We start from the raw sequence: 18,604 nt of genomic DNA on the forward strand, positions 1-18,604 counted from the left end.
CCATTATTCTATCTGAACTTTTTATCAAATTATTTAATTGAGATTAAATATATCATGATTATTATTATATTAGAAACAAAAAAATATATTGAAATTATTAATTTAGTACTTCTATTTTTTATGTGACATTTTGAGTCTTGTCATATATCTTTAGGTGCCTTAACATGCAAATAAATTTTTAATTCTCCAAAAAATATATTAAAAGTGGTACGGCATTTTATCAATTATGCATTCAAAAAAAATGTTGAATAAAATAAAATTTCTACTCCCTCTATCCCATTATACATGTCAATTTAAATTTCATGGAAAATTTATCACTTTTATAGAAAACATACTTTATAAAAATTTTGAAAATTTCCTTTTCATTAAAATTTAAATGCGAAATTTTTATTTATAATTTTCCTCCAAAAAAATAGAATATAAAAAAATATTTTTTTTTATTCACCATAAAATACATGAAAAAAGGTCAAAATAAAGGAATATTTTCTACGTAGGCATGACAGTAATAAAACACGGAGACTAAAATTAAAGCAGGTTTAAGAGTGTACTTCGTATTTCCTTTCAAAAAAAAAAAAAGAGTGTACTTCGTAATTCGTACTTCTCCACCTTCAACAGTACTTTATTCACGAGGGTTTCTTGGGATTCTCAAAACTCAAACCTAAGAGGGGTGTATTGGATTGGGATTTTAAAGATTTTTTTGCATTCATGAAATCGGTATTCGATTAGGATTGTTTGAAATCCATTAAAATCTTGAGGTATTCAATTGTGATTTCAAATTATGCTACAAAATCTGGTGGTATTCAATTGGGATTTTAAATTATGCTTTAAAATCCGATGGTATTCAATTGGGATTGTTTAAAATTCATTAAAATCTGATGGTATTCAAATGCTGATGGATTTTTTTTCATTTCATAAAATTGTGGATTTTGTGGCATTCTTCAGTGTATTTTAAGTTTTTTGAAATCCCACCAAAATCAATGGGATTTTGAAGTATTGTGCTTAAATCTTATAAACTCTGCGACATTTGCTAAGAATCCGCACAAAATCAAAATCATATACAATCCATTAAAATCTATAAACTAAAAACAATCCATTAAAATTCCAATCGAATACACCCCGTAAGAAGAACACAGAAACATGAAAGATAAAAGATGAAATAAAAGACTGTCTAGTCTATACACACAGGCGATCCATGCAATTTCCCCGGCGTCACTTTCTGGTCAGTAGCGTTTTATTTTATTCCGATCTTTTTTTTTTTATTTTGTTTCACTTTCCCTTTTTCTGTGTATAGTTCTATTACATATGATGTTTGCTGTGTTTTCGTTGGGTGTTTCGAATTATATATCATAATCTTTGTTACTTAGGTAAGTTGTTCAACATGGATACATGTCTAAATGATAGACTTGGTAATATTTTAAAAATATAGAGTACTGTACATGTTTTAGGCCTAATTAGTGTCAAAATCTGCAACAGTTGTACAAGAGAGAGGGTCCATGTCTCAGTGTCTGTCCAACACGGGTACTCGAGGCACACCGAAGAGTCTAACTGTCTTAGGTAACATATTCATAATCGTATTATGTATATCCGATAATGGGTTTTTCTAGGGTGTACTCATATAACCTTCCATTTATTGTTATTTTAATGGGAATATATAAGAGATTTTATTTTTTGATTTAGCTAATTTGTAAAAATATATTGTATTTTAAACTTTTTCATAAGTAACTTAAGGTAAAGAAATTTTTTTTGGACCATTCCTCGATTTGTGCGTGTCATCCTTGCGCTGGGGCCGTGCTAATCTTCTCTGCATCGTTCCAATTTTATTGGATGTCCCCAAGGGGACATTGTAGATTGTGGTGGAAGAGGTATATAAATGCTATATTGTCTATGCCCGTAACAGTGTGGGAGTTTGTGTCTAGTATACTGACCGAAACTTAGATGAACGTGAACCTAGGAATCTATTTAACCCTCGAAGCAGCCTTCTAGTCATTAACCATGACCGTGAACTGTGAAGCAGAGGGTAAACAATCTGGAGCGGTTTCCTTCAAGGTAGTGCGAAATCAGGTAGGACGATTCTTGAGTTGTGCAAACCTTTTGTGGAGGCAAAAATGTGATATCAATATATTCAGTCCATGGATTCGCTCCCGCCATTTTTGATTCCAGGACTATGTTACTGCTTGGAACTCAAACAGTGTAGAGTTTACAAGCAAGATGCCAGGACTGTGCAAAAAATTAATTTCCCATGGATTTACATGTATGTTTCTCGACCTGGTCTGTCTCCCAGTTGTCTGGTGCCAAGTGCTGTTCACATAAAAAATCGACATACTTTTGTTATTTTTGCACTTAAACCATCAGATAATATTTTTGGCAGAACAAACCATTAAACTTGAAAACATATGAAAGCGTTTCACCATACTTAACAAGATAATGATTTATGATCCATGTGTATATTATTGGTTGTAAATGCGTCGCATTTTTTATTTATCATTATATTAATGTAAAATATAGTAAGAAAATATTAAACAAATAATTTGAGCGTGCTGATGTTGATAGAGAAATATACGTCATAGTGCACTTCTGAGCTCTAGTAATAGAAACATGTTCTGCACATATACTCCTTTTGTCAAGTTGATCTCTAATATAATAGGAAGATTAAGTTCAATATGCTCTTGAATTTGATAAGTATACATGCATCATTGCATGTTGCCTAAGTAGTAGAAGAGTTGCTCGTTAGGCCTTAGAGTTGTAATGTGTTCTGATGATATTTTCCTTCAGTAAGTGGACTCAAGATTTCCTTCAATTCTTGTCTTTTGTTCCTGATTTCTGAATCTGATCTTTTGTACTTTTAGGAAAAGTTTCTCTAGTCGTTCACACAACTACAGAAGTGGAGGAAGATGGTAAAAAACTAGACATCGTTTAGTTTGAAATTTAAAACCATGTTAATTTCTCAATCTTCCTTGATGATAACTTTTATTTTAATTATTATTCCTGCAAATTAAAGATGAAAGAAAATAATATTATTTATCTTCCATTTTTAACTGGTCTTTAGGGAGTGGAATTTCATGAATCTGTTTGTGTTGCAAACTGCCAAGTTCACTACTCAATAAACCTATTAACTGACAATCATTTTACGTGAACCTGAATAGAACTGTAAAAATCAAGAACTGAATTCTTTGATGATTTTTGCAATCTTTTACAGTCTGATACCATTATGTGTTGTTAAAAGATATATTCACATTATAGACCGATCTCATGTGGTGTTGCAAATGACACAGGGATTTTTATTAAAATTAAGGAATTCATCTATGTACCCAGGGCTTTTGATCAAGTGGCTATTATTGTAATTTGTAGTTCATTATGAGATATTCTTTCGGTCTTCATCTTAATTATTGAGACAGTTGAATTGTGCGTCCCAAAATTTCACCTACAAGAAATTGGTTTGGATAAATTCTTAAAGGCTAAAGCAGGTATAGAGAATAATAATAGTACAAACACTATCAGCTTCCTGTTTTATGAAGTTACAAAAGAAAAACACGTGTAAGATTTTAGTATTAGAAAATTAATATCATTTTTTTGATTAAAAAATCCATGGGAAAGTCATCTGTAATACTTCGGGTCAATCTTCTTTTAATATGAGTTTCCACTATATGTTCTTCTGGCAATCGTCTATTTTCAATTAAAGAAAAAATTAAAGCTGAATCTGTACGCACTCAGTAATTGACATCTTTCTAATTTTCATTCTGAAATGTAGGTATCACTTTTTAAAAGTATAATCTCCCCCAACCTCTTAGGTTTTGGAGTTGAGACGGGACATTCAAGCTGAGATGGGAATTAGCATTCGGTTGGTCCTGACATTCAAAGTTTGTTTCTTACATCCATTCAGTACAGGTATGGAGATCATTTCTTTGCTGCTGCTCTTGGGCTTGTAAAGATTAGTTATGTAATGATATAATTTATTATTATGCAATCAAAATCTGTTGTCTGATCAAATATGTTCTTACTGTAAGCCAACAGAGAAAAACATCAAATCTAGACTTAAAACCTCATTTGAAACACAGACATTGCAGTTTGTTATAACTCTTACAATTTAACAAAAAAGATTTTTTGAGGAACACAAAATCTTCGAACCATATATTATTGCTGAGATATTTGATCTCACTCTTGCCAACTATGTGTGTAAAGTGAAATTATGGACTTAACAACTATGTGCGAAAACAACTTAACAATACCATGTGTATATGCTTGTCGTAATTGTGAAAATGAGTCTACTTTATATTTATCATTATATTAATGTGAATATAGTAAGAATATTTTTAAAAACAATTTGAGCGTGTTTACTTGATAAAACAATCTACATTATATCCCACAAACCACAGCAAATACTTGACTATAATTGCTGGGGCTGCGCGGACGCAAGCCCCCCTAACACAAATTATGATGTAGGCTCCACCACTTGGGTAGACCTTAGGAAGGCACCCTTACAAAGTGCAATGGAAGTTGCTTCTCTAGGCCATGGGACACAATGATCACCCATTGACCCCATCCAGGTAAGTTTGTTAGAATTCTTTTCTTTTACTCCGTCGATGAGGGAAGCTTTGCAAGCAAATCACCTAATAATAATAATAATAATAATATTTTATAATAACAATACCATTTGCATCTTTTTGGCATCTGTTGAAAATTTTCAGTTATCTGTCCTAAATGCAAAGCATCAAATATCTAAATGTTTGAACTAATATCTTTCATCATTGGTCAAATGTTTACAGTTTTCCGGCCCAGTGAGTGGAGTTGCTTTTTTCTTACTCCGTCAATGTGGGAAGCTTTGAGAGCAAATCACCTAATAATACTATATTATAGTAAGAATACCATTTGGATCTTATTGACATATATTGAAAAATTGTCAGTTATCTGTCCTAAATGCAAAGCATGGAATATCTAAATGTTTGAACTAATTTCTTTCATCTTTGGGCAAATGTTTACAGTTTTTGAGTGGAATTGCTTTGCTTTGGATGACAGGCGCGAGTAAAGTTGGAACAGCATCGCTCCTCAAAAACATACACTCTCCATCGGGCTTATAGTTTTCGGAGTTGAGACGGAAAAAAGTTGAGATGGCAGCTGTGATGGTCTGTGTTTTTTCCGCAAAAGAGGTATGAAGCTCACTTCTCAACTGTAATATTATTATGCAAGTTAAATTGCTGGACTTCATACAAAATAGTTGTATACACAAGCTAGTGGATCAAAAAAAGATTTTCTTAATCATATATTTAGATGGTTATTTAACAGATAGTAAAAACATGTTTCCGCAAAAATAGGCAGGGAACTTTCAGACTATGTTTTGGTGGGGTGAGCCTGGCCCGAGCAGTAGTGCAGCACTTGGGCGACTCTTGAAGACCCCAATGGCAATCTATTGTGCCGGTCCTTCCCCCTTAATAATAAATTTAATATCGTGTGGACCATTGGCCCACTATGTTTTGGTGGGGTGAGCCTGGCCCGAGCAGTAGTGCAGCACTTGGGCGACTCTTGAAGACCCCAATAGCAATCTATTGTGGGGTCCTTCCCCCTTGATAAATAAATTTAATATCGTGTGGACCATTGGCCCACATATCAGATATTAAACTGATAAGAACAGATACTACACTTGATCTTAGCCAAAAGGCCGAGAAAGGTATGCCTTGAAAGTTTGGCTGACTTTGTTTATAAGCCAAGCCGCACAACTCCCAACACAAAATATCTCGTTGTGGTACATGACTCCAGCCAGAAATCAGCAGGGTAGAGCTAAAGGACAGGGGAACTAAATTTGAGGATAAATAATTTCGAGTACAAATGTCCTGAAATACCCACATATTAATGCAAATCTCTGAAGATGTTTCAGAGGGTGGTAGCACAAAGAGGAGGCTCTCAGAAAAATATAGAACAAGGTGTTTTAGAAGTCAAAGTTCAGCAGGTCTTCCACGGGCTGCTCCCCTAACTGAACCGCAGAAACAACACAACCGATTTCCTAACTGCGTTATTTTTAGGCAAGCACCCTTTGCTTTTGTGACATGAGCTATGAACCAAAAAAGAGACACCCCCGAACATAGTAAAATGCAAAAAATCCAATATCATTAATTAATGAATTGAAACACATGCGTGTTCGTATCAAATCGCCAAAACACAAACACATCAAAATAGACTTAACAGCTATGCGAATAAAGTGAAATTATCACAACACTGAAGATGAACCAGTTTTGTAGAGCACTCAGGGATGTAGATACTCCTCATAGTCGGCAGATTGCATAATTTTCTTAGCTTGAATTGTTAGGGGAGATTTGGTTGCAAACTGCCAAGTTCACTACTCAGAAAACCTATTAACTGAACTTAGACAATCTTTGTTTTTTTTTTTTTTTTTTTTGAATATGAATAGAACAGTAAAAGAACTGAATTCTTTGATGATTTTTGCAATCTTTAACAGTCTGATACCATTATGTGTTTTTAAACGATATATTCACATATTATACTAATCTCATGTGGTGTTGCGGACACGGGGATTTTTATTAAAATTAAGGAATTCATCTCTGTACCCAGAGCTTTTGATAAAGTGGCTATTATTGTAGTACATTATGAGATATTCTTTCGGTCTTCATTTTAATTATCATCGAGACAGTTGAGTTGTGCATCCCGAAAATTCACCTACAAGAAATTGTTTTAGGTAAGTGCTTATAGCAGGTTTAGAGAATAATATCAGTACAAACACTATCAGTTCTGTTTTATGAAGTTGCAAAAGAAAAAAACCTGTAAGATCTTGGTATTAAAAAATTAAGACCTTTTCTTTAATTAAAAATCCGTGGGAAAGTCATATGTAATACTTCTGCTCCATCTTTGTTTAATATGAGTTTCCATGATATGTTATTCTGGCAGCTGTATATTTTTTAATCAAACAAAAAAATTAAAGCTGATTCTGTACACGTCAGTAATTGACAGCTTGCTAAATTTTATTCTGAGATGTAGGCATCACTTTCCAGAAGGCCAACCTTTCAAATTTTGGAATTGAGACAGGACCTACAAGTTGAGATGGGAATCAGCATTCGATTGGTCCTGACATTCAAAGTTTGTTTCGTACGTCCATATCAGGTATCGAGATCATTTCTTTGCTGCTGCTCTTGGGCTTATGAAGATTAATTATGTAATGATAATATATTATTATGCAATTAAGTCCGTTGCCTGATCAAATATGTTCTTAACTTCTTATTGTATGCCACATTGAACAACGGATTAAGTAAAATATGATGTACTGTTGTTTCAGTTTAAAAGCTCATTTGATGTGCTTTAAAGAAACCTAGAAAAAAAGGAGGGGGGGGGGGGGGGGGAAGAAAAAATCAGTCTTCACAGAAAGCGCGTTTGTATTACATGTGGGGCGCTTGATTAAGAAATAATTTTAACCTTCGTGCTTTTCATCCTTGCACAAAGTCCTTGCTAATTTTTCAAGTGTCTCCGGCAGTAGCTTTGTAGGATTTTAGGTTTAGGACATTGACCGGAACTAAACCTAGGACTCTATGTAACTCTTGGAGCAAACCTTTTAGTCATTAACTATTAAATTGAAGCAATGGAGGGTGAACAAACTAAAGCGATTTCCTTTAAAGTAGTGATACATGTGTTCAGAGTCATAAGTAGCCCAAACCTTTTCCTAGGTTTGCTTGCATTTTTCCTCAACCTGGGGTGGGTGCGTCTTCGCAGTTGTTTAAGACCCTTTCATACAAAACAACTTAACAATACCATGTGTATACAAGTTTGGTCGTACTTGTTAAAATGAGCCTCATTTGTTATATTAATGTGAATATAGTAAAAATATATTAAAAAATGATTTGAGCATGTGAAGTTGATGAAACAATAGACATTATAGACAGTAATATTTTCTATATACCATCTATAAGTGTTCTCTAATTGCTGGACCATACATTATAGTTATATACACAATCTAGAACAAAAAAAATATGTTCTTAATCATATATTTAGATGGTTATTTAACAGATAATAAAAACATGTTTCCGCAAAAATAGGTAAGCAATTTTGAGACTATGTTTTGGTGGGGTGAGCCTGGCCCGAGCAGTAGTGCAGCACTTGGGCGACTCTCGAAGACCCCAATAGCAAGCTTTTGTGGCGGGCCTTCCCCCTTAAAAAATTAATTTAATATCGTGTGGACCATTGGCCCACATATCAGATATTATTAAACTGATAAGAACAGATACTACACTTGATCTTAGCCAAAAGGCTGAAAGTTTGGCTGACTTTGTTTATAAGCCGAGTTGGCACAACTCCCAACACAAAATATCTCGATGTGGTACACAACTCCAACCAGAAATCAGCAGGGTAGAGCTATAGGACAGGGGAACTAAATATGTGGATAAATAATTTCGAGTACAAATGTCCTGAAATACCCACATATTAATGCAAATCTCTGAAGATGTTTCGGAGGGTGGTAGCACAAAGAGGATGCTCTCAGAAAAATATAGAACAAGGTGTTTTAGAAGTCAAAGTTCAGCAGGTCTTCCATGGGCTGCTCCCCTAACTGAGCCGCAGAAACAACACAACCGATTTCCTAACAGCGTTATTTTTAGGAAAGACCCTTTGCTTTTGTGATATGAGCTATGAACCAAAAGAAGAGCACCCACGAACATAGTAAAAGGCAGAAATTCAAATATCAATAATTAATGAATTGAAACACATGCGTGATCGTATCAAATTGCCAAAAGACAAACACATCAAATATAGAACTAACAACTATGCGAATAAAGTGAAATTATCACAACACTGAAGATGAACCAGTTTTGTAAAGCACTCGGGGATCCAGATACTCCTCTTAGTCGGCAGATTGCATAAAGTTCTTAGCTTGAATTGTTAGGGAGATCTGTGCAGAAACCCCCTCCAAAAATAGGCTTAGGCCATTGTAAGTGACGAGCACACGGTATTCTTTAGTAAAAGGCGAAAGAATAGTTTGCTTTGTGCTCATCGCATGGCTGCATTTTTTTATTTTTTTATTAGAGAACAGAACAGTTCTTTCAATATGTGATGTTGTTGATGTGTCTGCGCTTATTCGTGCAATGTGGGATTTCTTTTCGAAGTCCTGAAAAGTTGAATAAGAGCAAGCAAACACAGTGAAAGGCAACCGATAGCTCTCTCCTTTTCAGGTCGGTGCTGCAGAACATGACGCGGGAGTCAATTTTATTATACTTGTAGTAATATTTTATAAGTAACTTGGTTTCTTTCTTTCTTTTTTCCTTTGACTGTGCGACCTGAAATTTCGGTATGCAGTATTGGCGAGGTTTCTGAACTTTTTCGCGATAACAAGTTATCTTTTCCTGTGTGAAATTAAGTTGAAGTTTGAACAGTAGCAGCTGCAAAGCTGTATCAGTCGGACAAGAAAATAAGGAAAAACACCAAGTTTGTATATATGTTAGGTATTTAAACCTTTTGTAACATGAACAGCTCTAGTGTTAGACCATGACCTCCGTACAGTAATAAACAAGTAAAAGCTCCCATAACCCCAGCAAATACTTCACTATAAAATTGTGGGGGGTGCGCGGACGCAAGCCCCCCTAACACAAATTTTTATAGTTGTGATTTTTTAGAAGTAACTTTGTTTTTTTTTTCCTCGACTGTCCGGCCTGAACTTTCGGTATGCAGTGTTGGCGAGGTTTCTGAACTTTTTAGCAATATCAATTTTTCTTTTCCTGTGAAAAATCAAGGTTAAGTTTGGACAGTAGCAGCTGCATAACCGTATCAATCAAGCTGTCAAAGGACCCAGAGCTTTTGATAAAGTGGCTATTATTGTAGTACATTATGACATATTATTATGCAAGTTAAATGCTTTATGTAACCCTTTAAGTTGTGTCATTCTTAGAGATGTTCAGTCAACAAACCAACAAAGTTTTGTCATTCTTTCACTTAGCCATCAAATAATATTTTTTGTAGAAAACAACTTGACAATACCATGTGTATATATTTAGTGGTAATTGTGAAAATGAGCCTAACTGTTTTATTTTTCGTTATATTAATATGAATATAGTAAGAATATATCTAAAAAAAAATTAGTGTGTTAAGTTGATAAAACAATATAGTAATATACATTATAGAGTCTTTCTTTATTACTACGTCAAGAATAAAATTATTCTGGGTAACCTTTTCTCTATACCATCTATGAGAGTGACATTATCGTTATATTATATATGTTGCCGGTTGTTATAAATTTTCTTACGATATTTTAAGTGATGATAAAAACGTGTTCTACTAAAATAGACAAGCAAGGTTGAGACTATGTTCTGGTGGGGCGAGCCTGGCCCGAGCAGTAGTGCAGCACTTGGGCGACTTTCGAAGACCCCAATAACAAGCTATTGTGGCGGGTCTTCCCCCTTAAAAAATTAATTTAATATCGTGTGGACCATTGGCCCACATATCAGATATTAAACTGATAAGAACAGATACTACACTTGATCTTAGCCAAAAGGCCGAGAAAGGTATGCCTAGAATGTTTGGCAGGTTTTGTTTATAAGCCGAGCCCCACAACTCTCAACACAAAATAACTCGTGGTGGTATTATCAGCTTTCTGTTTTATGAAGCTACAAAAGACAAAAACGTGTATAATCTTAGTATTAGAAAATTAATACAATTTTTTAAATTAAAAAAATCCATGGGAAAGTCATCTGTAATACTTGGGGTCAATCTTCATCCAATATGAGTTTCCACAATATGTTCTTCTGGCAATCGTCTATTTTTTAATCAAAGAAAAACTTAAAGCTGAATCTGTACACACTAAGTAATTTAAATCTTTCTGATTTTCATTCTGAAATGTAGGTATCACTTTTTAAAAGTATAATCTTTTCAAACCTTTTTAACTTTTGGAGTTGAGACGGGACATTCAAGCTGAGATGGGAATTAGCATTCGAATGATCCTGATATTCAAAGTTTGTTTCGTACGTCCATTCAAATCAGGTATGGAGATCATTTCTTTGCTGCTGCTCTTGGGCTTATAAGATTAATTATGTAATGATAATATATTACTATGCAATTTAATCCGTTGCCTGATCAAATATGTTCTTACTGCAAGCCAACAGAAAAAAAAAACATCGAATTTAGCCTTAACAACTCATTTGAAACACAGACATTCCAGTTTGTTAAAACTCTTACAATTTAGCAAGACTTAAAAGATTTTTTGAGGAACACAAAATCTTCGAACCATATGTTATTGCTGAGATATTTGATTTCACTTAATATGGACTTGACAACTATGCGAGTAAAGTGAAATGAAACCAACTTAACAATACCATATGTACATGCTTGGTCGTAAGTGAGAAAATGAGTCCAACTTTTTATTTATCATGATATTAATGTGAATATAGTAGGAATATTTTTAAAAATAATGTGAGCGTGTTAAGTTGTTAAAACAATATACATTATCATAAACCACAACAAATGCTTGACTATAATTGCGGGGCTGCGCGGACGCAAGCCCCCCTAACACAAATTATGATGTAGGTCCACCACTTGGGTAGACCTTAGGAACTTCCAAAGTGCAATGGAAGTTGCTTCCCTAGGCCATGGGCCTCAATGATCACCCATTGATCCCATCCACGTAAGTATGTTGTCAAGTAGGCCGTGCATCTCTATTTATACCTTTGTCAGAATTCTTTTGTTTTACTCCGTGGATGAGGGAAGCTTTGCGAGCAAATCACCTAATAATAATAATATATTATAATAACAATACCATTTGCATCTTATTGACACCTGTTTGTTGAAAAAATTTCAGTTATCTGTCCTAATTGCAAAGCATTGAATATGTAAATGTTTGAAATAATTTCTGTCATCGTTGGTCAAATGTTTACAGTTTCCGGCCCGGTGAGTGGAGTTGCTTTGCCTTGGATGACAGGCGCGAGAAAAGTTGGAACGGTGTAAACTCTTTACATGCAGCGTCGCTCCTCAAAAACATATGCTCTCCATCGAGCTTCTAGTTTTCGGAGTTGAGACTGGGGAAAGTTGAGATGGGAGCTGTGTTGGTCGGTGTTTTTTCCGCAAAAGAGGTACGAAGATCAGTTCCCCACTGTATATTATTATGAGAGTTAAATGCTTTATGTAACCCTTTAAGTTGTGTCATTCTAAGAGATGTTCAGTCAACAAACCAACAAAGTTTTGTCATTCTTTCACTTAGCCATCAAATAATATTTTTGTAGAAAACAACTTGACAATACCATGTGTATATTTAGTGGTAATGGTGAAAATGAGCCTAACTGTTTTATTTTTCGTTATATTAATGTGAATATAGTAAGAATATATTTAAAGAAAATTAGCGTGTTAAGTTGATAAAACAATATACATTATAGAGTCTTTCTTTATTACTAAGTTAAGAATAAAATTATTCTGGGTAACTTTTTCTCTATTCCATCTATGAGACTGACATTATCGTTATATTATATGTTGCCTGTTGTTATAAATTTTCTACGATATTTTAAGTGATGATAAAAACGTGTTCTACTAAAATAGACAAGCAAGGTTGAGACTATATTTTGGTGGGGTGAGCCTGGCCCGAGCAGTAGTGCAGCACTTGGGCGACTCTCGAAAACCCCAATAGCAAGCTATTGTGGCGGGCCTTCCCCCTTAAAAAATTAATTTAATATCGTGTGGACCATTGGCCCACATATCAGATATTAAACTGATAAGAACAGATACTACACTTGATCTTAGCCAAAAGGCCGAGAAAGGTATGCCTAGAATGTTTGGCAGGTTTTGTTTATAAGCCGAGCCCCACAACTCTCAACACAAAATAACTCGTGGTGGTATTATCCGCTTTCTGTTTTATGAAGCTACAAAAGAAAAAAACGTGTATGATCTTAATATTAGAAAATTAATACCATTTTTTAAATTAAAAAAATCTATGTGAAAGTCATCTGTAATACATGGGGTCAATCTTCATCCAATATGAGTTTCCACAATATGTTCTTCTGGCAATCGTCTATTTTTTTATCAAAGAAAAACTTAAAGCTGAATCTGTACACACTCAGTAATTTAAATCTTTTTGATTTTCATTCTGAAATGTAGGTATCACTTTTTAAAAGTATAATCTCTTCAAACCTTTTTAACAATTGGAGTTGAGACGGGACATTCAAGCTGAGATGGGAATTAGCATTCGATTGGTCCTGATATTCAAAGTTTGTTTCGTACGTCCATTCATATCAGGTATGGAGATCATTTCTTTGCTGCTGCTCTTGGGCTTATAAAGATAAATTATGTAATGATAATATATTACTATGCAATTAAATCCGTTGCCTGATCAAATATGTTGTTACTGCAAGCCAACAGAAAAAAACATCGAATTTAGCCTTAACAACTCATTTGAAACACAGACATTCCAGTTTGTTAAAACTCTTACAATTTAGCAGGATTTAAAAGATTTTTTGAGGAACAAAAAATCTTCGAACCATATGTTATTACTGAGATATTTGATTTCACTTAATATGGAGTTGCCAACTATGCGAGAAAAGTGAAATGATGGAGTTAACGCTATGTGAGAAACCAACTTAACAATACCATATGTATATGCTTGGTCGTAAGAGAGAAAATGAGTCCAACTTTTTATTTATCATGATATTAATGTGAATATAGTAGGAATATTTTTAAAAATAATGTGAGCGTGTTAAGTTGTTAAAACAATATACATTATCATAAACCACAGCAAATGCTTGACTATAATTGCGGGGCTGCGCGGACGCAAGCCCCCCTAACACAAATTATGATGTAGGTCCACCACTTGGGTAGACCTTAGGAACTTCCAAAGTGCAATGGAAGTTGCTTCCCTAGGCCATGGGCCTCAATGATCACCCATTGATCCCATCCAGGTAAGTATGTTGTCAAGTAGGCCGTGCATCTCTATTTATACCTTTGTCAGAATTCTTTTGTTTTACTCCGTGGATGAGGGAAGCTTTGCGAGCAAATCACCTAATAATAATAATATATTATAATAACAATACCATTTGCATCTTATTGACACCTGTTTGTTGAAAAAATTTCAGTTATCTGTCCTAATTGCAAAGCATTGAATATGTAAATGTTTGAAATAATTTCTGTCATCGTTGGTCAAATGTTTACAGTTTCCGGCCCGGTGAGTGGAGTTGCTTTGCCTTGGATGACAGGCGCGAGAAAAGTTGGAACGGTGTAAACTCTTTACATGCAGCGTCGCTTCTCAAAAACATATGCTCTCCATCGAGCTTCTAGTTTTCGGAGTTGAGACTAGGAAAGTTGAGATGGGAGCTGTGTTGGTCGGTGTTTTTTCCGCAAAAGAGGTACGAAGATCAGTTCCCCACTGTATATTATTATGAGAGTTAAATGCTTTATGTAACCCTTTAAGTTGTGTCATTCTAAGAGATGTTCAGTCAACAAACCAACAAAGTTTTGTCATTCTTTCACTTAGCCATCAAATAATATTTTTGTAGAAAACAACTTGACAATACCATGTGTATATTTAGTGGTAATGGTGAAAATGAGCCTAACTGTTTTATTTTTCGTTATATTAATGTGAATATAGTAAGAATATATTTAAAGAAAATTAGCGTGTTAAGTTGATAAAACAATATACATTATAGAGTCTTTCTTTATTACTAAGTTAAGAATAAAATTATTCTGGGTAACTTTTCTCTATTCCATCTATGAGACTGACATTATCGTTATATTATATGTTGCCTGTTGTTATAAATTTTCTACGATATTTTAAGTGATGATAAAAACGTGTTCTACTAAAATAGACAAGCAAGGTTGAGACTATATTTTGGTGGGGTGAGCCTGGCCCGAGCAGTAGTGCAGCACTTGGGCGACTCTCGAAAACCCCAATAGCAAGCTATTGTGGCGGGCCTTCCCCCTTAAAAAATTAATTTAATATCGTGTGGACCATTGGCCCACATATCAGATATTAAACTGATAAGAACAGATACTACACTTGATCTTAGCCAAAAGGCCGAGAAAGGTATGCCTAGAATGTTTGGCAGGTTTTGTTTATAAGCCGAGCCCCACAACTCTCAACACAAAATAACTCGTGGTGGTATTATCCGCTTTCTGTTTTATGAAGCTACAAAAGAAAAAAACGTGTATGATCTTAATATTAGAAAATTAATACCATTTTTTAAATTAAAAAAATCTATGTGAAAGTCATCTGTAATACATGGGGTCAATCTTCATCCAATATGAGTTTCCACAATATGTTCTTCTGGCAATCGTCTATTTTTTTATCAAAGAAAAACTTAAAGCTGAATCTGTACACACTCAGTAATTTAAATCTTTTTGATTTTCATTCTGAAATGTAGGTATCACTTTTTAAAAGTATAATCTCTTCAAACCTTTTTAACAATTGGAGTTGAGACGGGACATTCAAGCTGAGATGGGAATTAGCATTCGATTGGTCCTGATATTCAAAGTTTGTTTCGTACGTCCATTCATATCAGGTATGGAGATCATTTCTTTGCTGCTGCTCTTGGGCTTATAAAGATAAATTATGTAATGATAATATATTACTATGCAATTAAATCCGTTGCCTGATCAAATATGTTGTTACTGCAAGCCAACAGAAAAAAACATCGAATTTAGCCTTAACAACTCATTTGAAACACAGACATTCCAGTTTGTTAAAACTCTTACAATTTAGCAGGATTTAAAAGATTTTTTGAGGAACAAAAATCTTCGAACCATATGTTATTACTGAGATATTTGATTTCACTTAATATGGAGTTGCCAACTATGCGAGAAAAGTGAAATGATGGAGTTAACGCTATGTGAGAAACCAACTTAACAATACCATATGTATATGCTTGGTCGTAAGAGAGAAAATGAGTCCAACTTTTTATTTATCAAGATATTAATGTGAATATAGTAGGAATATTTTTAAAAATAATGTGAGCGTGTTAAGTTGTTAAAACAATATACATTATCATAAACCACAGCAAATGCTTGACTATAATTGCGGGGCTGCGCGGACGCAAGCCCCCCTAACACAAATTATGATGTAGGTCCACCACTTGGGTAGACCTTAGGAACTTCCAAAGTGCAATGGAAGTTGCTTCCCTAGGCCATGGGCCTCAATGATCACCCATTGATCCCATCCAGGTAAGTATGTTGTCAAGTAGGCCGTGCATCTCTATTTATACCTTTGTCAGAATTCTTTTGTTTTACTCCGTGGATGAGGGAAGCTTTGCGAGCAAATCACCTAATAATAATAATATATTATAATAACAATACCATTTGCATCTTATTGACACCTGTTTGTTGAAAAAATTTCAGTTATCTGTCCTAATTGCAAAGCATTGAATATGTAAATGTTTGAAATAATTTCTGTCATCGTTGGTCAAATGTTTACAGTTTCCGGCCCGGTGAGTGGAGTTGCTTTGCCTTGGATGACAGGCGCGAGAAAAGTTGGAACGGTGTAAACTCTTTACATGCAGCGTCGCTTCTCAAAAACATATGCTCTCCATCGAGCTTCTAGTTTTCGGAGTTGAGACTAGGAAAGTTGAGATGGGAGCTGTGTTGGTCGGTGTTTTTTCCGCAAAAGAGGTACGAAGATCAGTTCCCCACTGTATATTATTATGAGAGTTAAATGCTTTATGTAACCCTTTAAGTTGTGTCATTCTAAGAGATGTTCAGTCAACAAACCAACAAAGTTTTGTCATTCTTTCACTTAGCCATCAAATAATATTTTTGTAGAAAACAACTTGACAATACCATGTGTATATTTAGTGGTAATGGTGAAAATGAGCCTAACTGTTTTATTTTTCGTTATATTAATGTGAATATAGTAAGAATATATTTAAAGAAAATTAGCGTGTTAAGTTGATAAAACAATATACATTATAGAGTCTTTCTTTATTACTAAGTTAAGAATAAAATTATTCTGGGTAACTTTTTCTCTATTCCATCTATGAGACTGACATTATCGTTATATTATATGTTGCCTGTTGTTATAAATTTTCTACGATATTTTAAGTGATGATAAAAACGTGTTCTACTAAAATAGACAAGCAAGGTTGAGACTATATTTTGGTGGGGTGAGCCTGGCCCGAGCAGTAGTGCAGCACTTGGGCGACTCTCGAAAACCCCAATAGCAAGCTATTGTGGCGGGCCTTCCCCCTTAAAAAATTAATTTAATATCGTGTGGACCATTGGCCCACATATCAGATATTAAACTGATAAGAACAGATACTACACTTGATCTTAGCCAAAGGCCGAGAAAGGTATGCCTAGAATGTTTGGCAGGTTTTGTTTATAAGCCGAGCCCCACAACTCTCAACACAAAATAACTCGTGGTGGTATTATCCGCTTTCTGTTTTATGAAGCTACAAAAGAAAAAACGTGTATGATCTTAATATTAGAAAATTAATACCATTTTTTAAATTAAAAAAATCTATGTAAAAGTCATCTGTAATACATGGGGTCAATCTTCATCCAATATGAGTTTCCACAATATGTTCTTCTGGCAATCGTCTATTTTTTTATCAAAGAAAAACTTAAAGCTGAATCTGTACACACTCAGTAATTTAAATCTTTTTGATTTTCATTCTGAAATGTAGGTATCACTTTTTAAAAGTATAATCTCTTCAAACCTTTTTAACAATTGGAGTTGAGACGGGACATTCAAGCTGAGATGGGAATTAGCATTCGATTGGTCCTGATATTCAAAGTTTGTTCGTACGTCCATTCATATCAGGTATGGAGATCATTTCTTTGCTGCTGCTCTTGGGCTTATAAAGATAAATTATGTAATGATAATATATTACTATGCAATTAAATCCGTTGCCTGATCAAATATGTTGTTACTGCAAGCCAACAGAAAAAAACATCGAATTTAGCCTTAACAACTCATTTGAAACACAGACATTCCAGTTTGTTAAAACACTTACAATTTAGCAGGATTTAAAAGATTTTTTGAGGAACAAAAAATCTTCGAACCATATGTTATTACTGAGATATTTGATTTCACTTAATATGGAGTTGCCAACTATGCGAGAAAAGTGAAATGATGGAGTTAACGCTATGTGAGAAACCAACTTAACAATACCATATGTATATGCTTGGTCGTAAGAGAGAAATGAGTCCAACTTTTTATTTATCATGATATTAATGTGAATCTAGTAGGAATATTTTTAAAATAATATGAGCGTGTTAAGTTGATTAAACAATATACATTATCATAAACCACAGCAAATGCTTGACTATAATGCGGGGGCTGCGCGGACGCAAGCCCCCCTATCACAAATTATGATGTAGGCTCCACCACTTGGGGAGACCTTAGAAACTTCCAAAGTGCAATGGAAGTTGCTTCCCTAGGCCATGGGCCTCAATGATCACCCATTGACCCCATCCAGGTAAGTATGTTGTCAAGTAGGCCGTGCATCTCTATTTATACCTTTGTCAGAATTCTTTTCTTTTACTCCGTGGATGAGGGAAGCTTTGCGGGCAAATCACCTAATAATAATAATATATTATATTAACAATACCATTTGCATCTTATTGACACCTGTTTGTTGAAAAATTTTCAGTTATCTGTCCTAAATGCAAAGCATTGAATATCTAAATGTTTGAACTAATTTCTTTCATCATTGGT

At 34.4% G+C, this 18,604-nt stretch overlaps 1 long non-coding RNA gene and 13 other non-coding genes across 16 annotated transcripts; 1 reads left to right on the plus strand and 13 right to left on the minus strand.

Annotated features, from left to right (window-relative positions):
• Positions 1 to 1,127: 1,127 nt before the first annotated feature.
• On the plus strand, positions 1,128 to 14,484 carry LOC108202047 (uncharacterized). Of its 3 annotated transcripts, XR_010286172.1 has the most exons (13): positions 1,133 to 1,219; positions 1,474 to 2,061; positions 2,161 to 2,251; positions 2,847 to 2,894; positions 3,749 to 3,885; positions 4,441 to 4,544; positions 4,764 to 4,853; positions 4,980 to 5,144; positions 6,985 to 7,107; positions 10,825 to 10,962; positions 11,855 to 12,047; positions 13,063 to 13,200; positions 14,112 to 14,484. It is a non-coding gene; the product is annotated as an uncharacterized LOC108202047 (long non-coding RNA). The 3 variants fall into 3 exon arrangements; XR_010286171.1 differs by lacking the exons at positions 1,474 to 2,061; positions 2,161 to 2,251; positions 10,825 to 10,962; positions 11,855 to 12,047 and having other exon boundaries at positions 1,128 to 1,219; positions 14,112 to 14,276; XR_010286170.1 differs by lacking the exons at positions 1,474 to 2,061; positions 2,161 to 2,251; positions 11,855 to 12,047; positions 13,063 to 13,200; positions 14,112 to 14,484 and adding an exon at positions 11,506 to 11,601 and having other exon boundaries at positions 1,128 to 1,219.
• LOC135149098 (U6 spliceosomal RNA) lies at positions 1,733 to 1,840 on the minus strand. Its single transcript, XR_010287158.1, has one exon. It is a non-coding gene; the product is annotated as a U6 spliceosomal RNA (small nuclear RNA).
• LOC135149042 (U1 spliceosomal RNA) lies at positions 4,394 to 4,552 on the minus strand. The gene has a single exon (XR_010287105.1). It is a non-coding gene; the product is annotated as a U1 spliceosomal RNA (small nuclear RNA).
• On the minus strand, positions 5,472 to 5,666 carry LOC135149082 (U2 spliceosomal RNA). Its single transcript, XR_010287144.1, has one exon. It is a non-coding gene; the product is annotated as a U2 spliceosomal RNA (small nuclear RNA).
• Positions 8,060 to 8,254, minus strand: LOC135149088 (U2 spliceosomal RNA). The gene has a single exon (XR_010287150.1). It is a non-coding gene; the product is annotated as a U2 spliceosomal RNA (small nuclear RNA).
• LOC135149096 (U5 spliceosomal RNA) lies at positions 8,877 to 8,992 on the minus strand. The gene has a single exon (XR_010287157.1). It is a non-coding gene; the product is annotated as a U5 spliceosomal RNA (small nuclear RNA).
• On the minus strand, positions 10,296 to 10,491 carry LOC135149076 (U2 spliceosomal RNA). Its single transcript, XR_010287138.1, has one exon. It is a non-coding gene; the product is annotated as a U2 spliceosomal RNA (small nuclear RNA).
• Positions 11,458 to 11,610, minus strand: LOC135149052 (U1 spliceosomal RNA). The gene has a single exon (XR_010287115.1). It is a non-coding gene; the product is annotated as a U1 spliceosomal RNA (small nuclear RNA).
• On the minus strand, positions 12,534 to 12,729 carry LOC135149058 (U2 spliceosomal RNA). The gene has a single exon (XR_010287120.1). It is a non-coding gene; the product is annotated as a U2 spliceosomal RNA (small nuclear RNA).
• Positions 13,715 to 13,867, minus strand: LOC135149047 (U1 spliceosomal RNA). Its single transcript, XR_010287110.1, has one exon. It is a non-coding gene; the product is annotated as a U1 spliceosomal RNA (small nuclear RNA).
• Positions 14,485 to 14,788: 304 nt separating the features above from the next.
• On the minus strand, positions 14,789 to 14,984 carry LOC135149059 (U2 spliceosomal RNA). Its single transcript, XR_010287121.1, has one exon. It is a non-coding gene; the product is annotated as a U2 spliceosomal RNA (small nuclear RNA).
• A 984-nt stretch (positions 14,985 to 15,968) lies between these two features.
• Positions 15,969 to 16,121, minus strand: LOC135149048 (U1 spliceosomal RNA). Its single transcript, XR_010287111.1, has one exon. It is a non-coding gene; the product is annotated as a U1 spliceosomal RNA (small nuclear RNA).
• A 922-nt stretch (positions 16,122 to 17,043) lies between these two features.
• Positions 17,044 to 17,238, minus strand: LOC135149069 (U2 spliceosomal RNA). The gene has a single exon (XR_010287131.1). It is a non-coding gene; the product is annotated as a U2 spliceosomal RNA (small nuclear RNA).
• A 981-nt stretch (positions 17,239 to 18,219) lies between these two features.
• On the minus strand, positions 18,220 to 18,373 carry LOC135149035 (U1 spliceosomal RNA). Its single transcript, XR_010287098.1, has one exon. It is a non-coding gene; the product is annotated as a U1 spliceosomal RNA (small nuclear RNA).
• Positions 18,374 to 18,604: the final 231 nt, after the last annotated feature.

This window comes from Daucus carota, chromosome 8 (assembly GCF_001625215.2).
Source record: "Daucus carota subsp. sativus chromosome 8, DH1 v3.0, whole genome shotgun sequence".
Lineage (NCBI taxonomy): Eukaryota > Viridiplantae > Streptophyta > Magnoliopsida > Apiales > Apiaceae > Daucus > Daucus carota.